The sequence below is a fragment of the Myotis lucifugus genome, unplaced genomic scaffold (assembly GCF_000147115.1).
Source record: "Myotis lucifugus unplaced genomic scaffold, Myoluc2.0 scaffold_882, whole genome shotgun sequence".
Taxonomy (NCBI): domain Eukaryota; kingdom Metazoa; phylum Chordata; class Mammalia; order Chiroptera; family Vespertilionidae; genus Myotis; species Myotis lucifugus.
The window spans coordinates 54,202-63,794 of NW_005871930.1; the positions used below are offsets into that span (position 1 = coordinate 54,202).

The following is a 9,593-nucleotide window of genomic DNA, read 5'->3' on the forward strand; positions in this document are numbered from 1 at the left end:
CGAAAAGACGCGCCAGCCCGGGCCGGCAACCGGGACACCGGCGGCGGCGAGACCCCCTTACCTGCCGTCGTCTCTGTCGCTGCAGCTGCCCCTGAGCCGCCGCCAACACCGCCGCCGCGGTGGGCAGTGTTCCGCTTCTTTATTCTTCGGCATCGTGGGACGCCCGGTGCCGCGCAGACTCGGAGCTCAGCGAGGATCAGCCGATGGAGCTGCACTTTTTACTCGTGCGTCTGTGCGGCGGGCGGCTGAGCGGCGAGGCTTCGGCTAACAGAGGCGAGGAGCGGCGTGGGTGAGAGCGGGCGCTGGCGGCTGCAGAAATCCCGGTGAAGAGCTGTGATCGGAAACGATACATGTTTCTCTCTAGCGCGGGAGCTAAGGCGGGGCGGACGCGGCCACGACGCCTTAAGTAGCAGGACGGCCGCCTGTCACCGCATGTGGGTGGGGCTAGGACTCTCGCTAGCCAATCCCCGTGCCTCTCCCCACCGGCGCGGCCGCTGGACGCGGACTACCAATCCCATGCTGCGGGTGCCCCATCGGCGCCCCAGGAGCCAGTCTTGTTGCCGCATTGGACGCTGGGAGATGTAGTACGCCCGGGGGACGTCCCCTCCCGGCTCCTCCCAACGGCCTTTCCTGCGCCTTTGCCTCCTGCTGGCGGCCCCGCCCCTGCTTCCGGGCCGGCGGGGAATGGACCTGCAGTAGCCGAGGGTGGTGAGCAATGGGGCGGGTACGCGTGATGACGACAGCCCGCCGCCCAGTGGTAACTACGCCATCTGTGGCCCTTCCTCCCCCCGCTCGCGTTCTCCTCCGCTTTTACCTTTTCCCCCAATTCCCCTCGGCGGCCGTCGCAACGTTTCCGTGGCTGTAGCTGTAGAATTAGCTTAGCGATCGCCAGTAGCTATAGCTGAACTCTGGTTCAGGGCTGTGTCTTTCATTTCCACAGAAAGGTGAGCTTTACCAGATGAGTCGTGCCGTTCATGTCCTTCTCTTATTCTAGACTGGAAAGATCTGGCGGTTCAGGGATCACACGTCTCACCTGCCAGGTAGGCGGTCAGGTTCAGGGTTAGTTTCTGGGAACATAACAGCTGGTAAAACAGACACGAGCTATAAATAGCACTAATCGCAGCGTTTTGTTTTGTTTTGTTTTTCCCCCCCCCAAGGTGATCCTGGCTCTGCCTTCCTTGGTGCATGTGTCATGTACTTAGGACCTGTGATTCCATTCGTGCTCCTGGGCTTGACAAGCCACACTGGCTGACTCACCTCTCCCCCTCTCTCCTGAGTTCCTCCTTTTCTTCCTCCGCCTGTAGCACATTTGCATCCGAAGGTCTCCATGCCCCTCAACCCCCTTCCTGCCTTCCCTCTGTGTGTTCACACTCCTGCTATTCTCCCACGAGTCCAAGTTCAAAATCCCACGTTCGTATGTGGTTTCCTTCTCCGTTGGGCACCACCCTCCCTCCAGGAATAATAAAACTCTTTGAGTCCTAGTCTTGACCACACGTGCCCTCAGTTCATGCCTGGACATTTTAAGGGATCTCCCAGTTATGCCACCACCGTTTCATGGGTGATGAAGTTGCCAAACTTATTTATTCACTCACATGCTTTCCTAGTTGCTCAAGAACCCCCCCCCCACCCCCCCCACCCCCCGCCCCCGGCTCCCTTCACTAGTATATTGAATGCCGATCCTCTGAGCCTGGCCTGGCCTTCCTCTCCGGCCCCATCTTTCACTGCTTCCCCAGACACCACCTGTTCTTCAGCCACCTGCACGCTCTCGTTCCCAGCGCACAGCTCTGCTGCCCTCCCGGAGCGGTCACTCACGCTGCCCCGTGTTCTCCATGTCCTAACTCCCATCCTCACCTTGCAAAAGGCCACCCGTCTCTCAGGGTCTAGCTCCGATGCCTCCCCTTCATGAAGCCTCCAACCAGAATGGCCTCTTCCTCCTCGGCCTCCTCAGCCTCCCTGCAGCGCTCTCACGGCACTCGTTGCATCCGCACAGGCCGCACGGCTGTTCAAACCCTGAAGCAGCACGTATACCGCACCAAGCGAGCCGACCAGATAAGGGTGCCGGCCGGTGGGCAGGGCTCCCGCTGTGTCCCGGGCCCTCCCTTCAGAGGCTGGGGATCGAGCCCGTGGCCTTGGCTGACACCGAGGGAGAAGGCCCCGGGCTGACGGAGTACGAACTATTTTATAACCCAGGCTCTTTATCACCCAGAAACAACGCAGGCAACAATTTTGCTACTCTCTACTCTCTGAGCCGCATCGTCCAGGTTCCCAGCCTCGAATGAAACTTGTGCTTTGCCTGCATTTGGGGCGCAGTCCTTGTATCCACATCCACTCATGGCCACTTAGGGGCTTTTCTGGGGCAACTAGCCATGGCCACCTCATCAGGTACACACTGGCTTTACATCTGTTTGTCAACACAGCTGTCATTTCATGAAATTGTCAACTCCCTGCGAAGAAGAACCTCGTTGTCATCATCTCTATCCCTCAAAGCACATGAAAAGGGTTATCTTTGTCATTACAGACCAGCCGTGGGCAAACTACGGCCCGCGGGCCGGATCCGGCCCGTTTGAAATGAATAAAACTAAAAAAAAAAAAAAAAGACCGTACCCTTTTATGTAATGATGTTTACTTTGAATTTATATTAGTTCACACAAACACTCCATCCATGCTTTTGTTCCGGCCCTCCGGTCCAGTTTAAGAACCCATTGTGGCCCTCAAGTCAAAAAGTTTGCCCACCCCTGTTATAGACAGTATATGTTCAGTGAATGTTAAGAAATACTTGTTGACTAGATTTTTCTGGGCCCTGAAAAGGGAGTGCTATTACACATGTTGCTTTCAGTGGAATGAACTCTGAGAGCTCCTTTTCATAAAATCAGCTTAACTGTATCTTTATTATGTCTACGGTTTAACTCCAGGTCAGTACAAACACAGAAAGATTTAGCCATAGACCTCATAAGACAGTGATCCAAAACCAACATAGTGGTTTTGCAACATAGTTGAAGAAATTAGAAGACTCCCAGCAACACGAGAGAGTCACCAAATAACTGGAAATGCGAGGAGAAGCGGGGACAGGGCAAAGGGCTTTCTCCCGCCCAGGCTTTGCCTGGTTCCTCGGAAAGAGCACCCTCCCTAGGGACTTGTCTGCATCGAGGTGGCCTGGCGGGCCACGGGTCATCCAGGAGGCAGGAGTTTGTGGTTGGGCTCAGGGATGATCACGTCTGAGGTTCTGTGGGTAAGAACGAAGGGGAGACCATGGATATAAGGCAGGCAACGGGCAGTCCACCTTCTGGACTGAGACAAAATTCTCCCAGATAAGAATCACATGTTTGTATGTTTGTTACCAACCTGACATCATGGGATGCCTCTTACTCCTAAGAAGGTGAATCCCTCGTCTCCCCGCCCCCCCCCCCCCAACACAGCTGACGCAGTCGAACGTCCCATCTAACAGACATTGCCATCGTGGTATCTTCAGATGTTGCAAGAATAAATTTCACATTAACCTGAATCTGTGGACACACGTGAGGTGAGCTCTGACCTCTCATGGGATGTGCATATCGAGGACTTTGGTTCAAGAACAAGAAACATAAATAAGCCGGGCCGGCGTGGCCCAGTGGTTTAGCGTCGAACTATGAACCAGAAGTCCACAGTGGATTCCCTGGCAAGGGCACATGCCTGGGTTGCTGGCTTGGGCCCAGTGTGGGGCGTGCAGGGAGCAGCCGAACAATGATTGTCATCATTGATATTTCTATCTCTTCCTCTCCCTTCCTCTTCTGAAAATCAATAAAAATATATTAAGGAATAAACACAAGACGTGGGATTGGAACCTTCTCTTGATGCAGCAACATGGAAGGGTCTCAGAGACTGCGGTCGTGGCTTTGTGGGGTCTTCGCGTGGCAGTGAGAGTAACTGTCCTCCGGGTTCTCAGTCTAAGACTCGCCGCCCACCAGCTGACAACGCGGCCCCTCCCTCTGCCACATGGAGCTCCTAGAAGGTCTCCAAGTTCACTGTGCCGAGCTGCCGGGCCTGGCACAGGGTGGGCACGGCCTACCTCTCCATCTCATCTCCTGCACCTCTTCCGTCCGCTGCACCGCAGGCTCAGCAGTCGGCTTCACCAACCCCCAATACCAAGTTCATTCCCCCCAGGACTTTCTGCAGCTGCTCCGTCTGCCTGATATGAGGTCTCCTGAGCTTCCCACACTGCCACTCAGATCTCAGCTTAAATGACGCCTCCCCGCGGCCTCCCCCGCCCACCACCAAGCCTGTGTTCTCCCGAAGCGCCGTGCCCCGGGTCTGTCTCTGGCTCAGTCACCATCGTCTCCGCCGGAATGGCGAGAGGGAGGCTTTGTTTTATTCGCTGCTTATCTTCAGAGCTGGAACATGGTGGATGCTCAGTTTACTGAGTGAAGAAGCGGGTAATTCAGTGTCACTACTGCACCTCCTCCACAGCCCCTCCTGTAGCCCCAGGTCCTGGCCGCTCTGCTTTACATCTCTCTCCTCTGTTCCTGCAGCTCCTTCCCCAGAGCAGCAGCGATTGTGTGCCTTGTCATTCTTGACTGAGACCCAAAGTGGGCAAAGTCCAGGGTCGTCATCTCGGAACCAGACACCAGGGCTTTACTGAGTGCATGCAGCAGCCTCGTGCACCTTGGAGAGAGGCCAGGGCACCCACTGGGTGAGCCGTCCCGGGCCACCCCCTCCCCTCCCTCCGGCAGGGAACAGCCTATGCACCCGACCGCAGCGGCCCTGCTGGACGACAACTGTTTCATTCAACTGGAGGGAATTTCCTCTGTATCTAAGCCATGTTCTTTTTTTCTTTTTTTAAAATATATTTTATTGACTTTTTACAGAGAGGAAGGGAGAGGGATAGAGAGTTAGAAACATCAATGAGAGAAACATCGATCAGCTGTCTCCTGCACATCTCCTATTGGGGATGTGCCCGCAACCAAGGTACATGCCCTTGACCGGAGTCGAACCTGGGACCCTTCAGTCCGCAGGCCGATGCTCTATCCACTGAGCCAAACCGGTTAAGGCTGAGCCATGTTCTGAAAGGCAAAGAAACTACTTATGGGGAAGAATGAGGCTTAACTACTGAAGTCTCCTCTGTCACGGCATTCTCACAGGTTATTTTGTTTGTTTTTAACCGCTGGATTGACGTGTGCTACACCAGAAGCCTTACACGTTTAATGTGTACACGTTGAGTTTGGAGGTAAGTACACACCCATAACACCATCAGCACAACCAGTGCCATGGACATACCCATCACCTGCAAGCTTCCTCCCGCCGTGTGTGTGTGTGTGTGTGTGTGTGTGTGTGTGTGTGTGTCTGTGCTAAGAACACTTAATTCTCGGCTCTTTCCACACGTCTCAGGTACTTCTTACGACACTCGTGAAGGAAAGACGAGCCTGACCACTCGGGGATGAAGAAATGGGCTTGGAGTGGGTGTGCAGCTTCCCTGAGCTCGGACTGTTGGCCAACAGTGAGGCCGAGGTTAGAGCCAGGCCCGTCGCCTCCAGGGTCCTGGCTGGCCTTGGCTCTCGGAACACGCCTGCTTGTCCCCGGAGCCGTGGTGATGTTTTCAGTGACCCCTGACCCCTGGTGCTGGTGCCTGGTGATGGCCTGGCCGACTCAGCTTCCTTACTGTCCCTACGGCTGCAGACAGACGAGCTCGTGTCTCTGTCAGTGGCCCCCAGCTGGCTACTCTTCGTCCTGCGGAGGCCGGGGCACTGGAATGGCAGTTCTCCTTCTAAATGGGCTGCCAGCGGGTGAGCCATGGTGCCCTGGCGATGCCCCAAACACGGGGAATAAAACATCCCCACCCCCATGATAAAAGGGTTCATTTGATTCTAAGCATATAGGTCACGGCTGTTGTTTCTTTGAAGGCTATTGATTGGTTGGCTTGATTCCCACAGCCTAGTCTTTTTTGTGCGAAGGAGGGATCTTAAATTGTTTCCATTTACGCATCATTGAAACGACTTTGCCTTTGTCTTCTATTCTGGTTCTTAGGATGCACACCCTTGCACACGAGGCTTCATAAGTGTAAGCTGTCGTCACCATCATCACCATCATCATCACCATCATCATCATCCCATTGACTCGCTGGTTTGGATTTTCCTTTACTGGGCTTTGCGTTCTTCTGTGGACGGATGACCACGTGACTGCCTGCGTGTGCCCTTGACGGGCTCCTGGCTGCCCAATAAACCCACACGCTGTAGCCTGGCTTCCCGGGACTCCAGAATCTGGCTCCGACCCACCCGTTGGCTTCATCTGCCCCTAAGCAGGCCCAGCAAGATGAGGCACAGCTCCCCAAATGACCCTTCCCTCCACCGGAGTGTCTCCAGGCCGCCCAGCAAGATGAGGCGCAGCTCCCCAAATGACCCTTTCCTGGACCGTCTCCTGACCCCTTACAGGTACCCTGGTCACGTCTGATGCAGGTGCCCTTTCCTGGACCGTCTCCTGACCCCTTACAGGTGGCCCCCCAGGCTAGGAACAGGCACACTCCCAACAGTGGTCTGTGGATGCGATATCACAATACAGGATGGGGATGCGGCTACATTTTCAGGCTTCAGGGCCAGAGCAGGTCCCCTCCCCCTCGGCGCCCACGGAACCCTCTCCCTGGGCTGCAGGGCACTGACTCCAGGACGCAGCCCTCAGATGCTCCGCCTCGTTCAGTTCAAATGCCGATGACGCCCTCAGCACGTCCCTGCGGTGAGGAATCTCAGCAAGCATGTAGGATCGCCTGCGCCCCCTCAATGTCCGCTGTGACCGTCACTCCGGACAGATCATCTGTCCGCTGCCCTGGGCGCTGGGGCAAGCGCTGCCCCGGGCGGAGCACGCTCGCATGTGCCCGGGGACCGCCCTGCGTTCCTGCCCTCGCTGTCACTCGTGAGTAAGCGGTGTCCCTGTGAGCACACACTCCATCTCCTTTTACACAGCGAACGCCTACGGAGACATGCTCTACGCCACCAGCCGCCAGATGACACCTTCAGAGAGAAGCATTGGTAAAGGGTCAGACAAAACGTCCAGCAGTGACGGCACATCCCGGTCTGCATGTCCAGGGTGATGAGGCCACTGCAGCTTTAGAGAGAGCGGTCTCTGCACTGACCAGCGAGGTACAGTCTCTGTGACGTCACCTCTGATTTACATGGGTGATGGCGTCATGCCTGTGGCTGCCAGCAGATCATGTGCATTTTCAACTCGGGGACCCCCTCGACCCGCAGCCGATTCTACCTGCTCGGCGTGAAGACCCCAGGGTCTCCTCTCAGCAAGCCCTCCGCTGAAATAGTTCTCAAAGGTGACATCTGGCCCGAAAAGTCAACCAGAGGCAGGGGCAGGCAGAGCGTGGGGCGTGGAACAGCCCAGGCCCGTCCCTGGCTTTGATTCCCAGAATAAATGCGTATGAAAAGAAGGAAGTAAGAACTGCCAGGGCCCGCGCCGTGGGTTTTCTGTAACGTCAGGAGGAGCCCGCCCGGGACTGGCTCCGAGGCCGCCCGCTGACGCCGCCTCTAACACTGGCTCTGCCCCCAGCACAGCGGCCTGCTTAGTAAACATTTACCGAGCACTCAGGCCGCGAGGGCCGACGTGGACAAATATTTACCAACAAGGACGCCCACGGCAGGGCAAGGGGCGACGCGCTCCTTCCTAAGCACCTGAGGGCCCCGAGACCGGAGTTTCCTGGGAAAGGAGATTTAGAGAGGCCTCCACGCTCGGCGGGAGCGGCCGCCCTGCCTGTCTCAGTTCCAATACCTCCTTCTCGACTGTCACCTACTCCCACCGGGCAGTCGGGAGGCAGCCTCTGACCTTGGTCACCTGCCCACCCAGCCCAGAAACGCAGGTGACGATGCGGAACCGGGTCCCCCCAGCCCCCCCACCGCCCGACACGCCCTCCCATGACTACAAGGTGGGGGGAGGCCCACGCAGACATGAGGACGGGTGTGGGCGGGCACACCCAGGGTGGAGGCTCCCACCCCACGGCACCCTGGCAGCTGGTGACCGTGCCTGAAGCTCCCGCACAGGGACCGTCCGTCCTGCTCTCTGGACGGGACGCACCCCCCTCAGCACTGAGGGCTGCTGGCCCCGGGGAGCAGGGCTGTTGGCTGAGCCCTCTGCTGGGATTCTGTTGCCTCACACTGAGAAGTTCAAAGACGCCCAGGAGAAGGGTGATGAGGAAGGCCCGGTCTGGAATCCAGCATCCAGCACCGGGTGCTATGGCCCAGAACTCTCTCCTCATGGTGACATTCTATATTTGATTTAAGAATTTTTTACATATTTTTTTTATTGATTTCAGAGAGGAAGGGAGAGGGAAACATCAATGATAAGAGAGAATCATCCATCGGCTGCCTCATGCATGACCCCCACTGGGGACCAAGCCCGAAACCGGGGCCTGTGCCCTGACCGGGAGTCAAACTGTGACCTCCTGGTTCGTAGGTCGACGCTCGATCACTGAGCCACGCGGCCGGGCTGTATTGATTTCTAGGACAGCTTTCCCCTAAGTTACCATCTTATAAGACATGCAGGACTGCGGCTGGGATGCGACCGAGCTGCCTTTTGTATCGCAGGGGCCACACTGCCTTGTCCCCAAGGAAGAGGGAGACAGGGCGGCCCTGTCTGTGAGACGCAGAATGACACGCTGACATGAGAGGCCCATGTTAGCGCTGCCGAAGCAGAGGGGACACTTGGGGGGGGGGGGGTGGAGAGGAGGGAGGCGCAAGAGGTGAAATTGGATTTTTCACACTTGGAGCCGCAGCTGCTCAGAAGGCATTTATCTGGAGGCAGCGCAGCGAGGACAATGCAGACGCCCCTTCGGGGGAGCGCGGCCCAGGGCAGCTCTGCGGCCGCAGGGACGGCGTGGCCGATCCCAGGAGCCCGACCTCCTGAGTGACCAGTGTCCAGAGGCGCGGAGCCCGAAGGAGCAGGCCAGCGGGCCAGCTGCCGGCTCATCAGTGTCCAGCGGAGCGGGAAGCGGTCAGTGTCGGATGCTGGATGTGTGTGTGGCCACAGTGACACCTGCTGATGCCGGGGTTCTGTCGGCACAGGATGCCCAGACCCCCATCGCCACGGCACGGCCAGGATGAGACGGGCCGGAGGTTTGAGGCAGAAGGGCCTCCGTGGGTATAAAAGCAAAGCAAGCCCTGGCCGGTGTGGCTCAGTGGATAGAGTGTCGGCCTGCGGACCGAAAGGTCCTGGGTTCGATTCTGGTCAAGGGCACGTACCTTGGTTGCAGGCGCCTCCCTGGCCCGGGGCCTGGTCGGGGCGCATGCATGAGGCAACCCATCGATGTGCTTCTCTCACATCATGTGTCCCTCTGTCTTTCCCCCTCCACTCCACTCTCTCTAAAATCAATGGGAAAGTATCCTCGGGTGAGGATTTAAAAACAAACAAAAAAGAGCAGAGCAAGAGGACCAGTAGTCGACGAGAAGGTTCACCAGTCACACACCTGAGCAGCTCTGATGGGCCTCGGAGGCCCAGGGACTCTGAACTTCCGTGAAGAAGAGGGATGGGTCGAAGGGGCTGCGGGGTGGGTCCCGGCGTGTGTGTCTAAGTGTGAAGAGGGTGCGGGTCCTCTTTAAGGTAAAGAAGGCCGTTGGGAGACAAGATTGCGA

The 9,593-nt window shown here is 57.1% G+C and overlaps 1 protein-coding gene across 2 annotated transcripts in view; it reads right to left on the reverse strand.

Annotated features, from left to right (window-relative positions):
- Window positions 1–972, reverse strand: part of IFRD1 (interferon related developmental regulator 1) — a 17,589-nt gene extending 16,617 nt beyond the window's left edge. Inside the window, exons 1-2 of one of the 2 annotated variants that reach the window (XM_014448622.2) lie at window positions 815–972; window positions 62–331 (exon numbers count right to left, since the gene is read on the reverse strand). The gene's annotated coding sequence lies outside the window, so the exon portion shown is untranslated. Of the gene's footprint in view, window positions 1–61; window positions 356–814 lie in introns of those variants that run through there. The other variant, XM_023747452.1, reaches the window with a different exon arrangement.
- Between the last annotated feature and the right edge of the window lie 8,621 nt (window positions 973–9,593).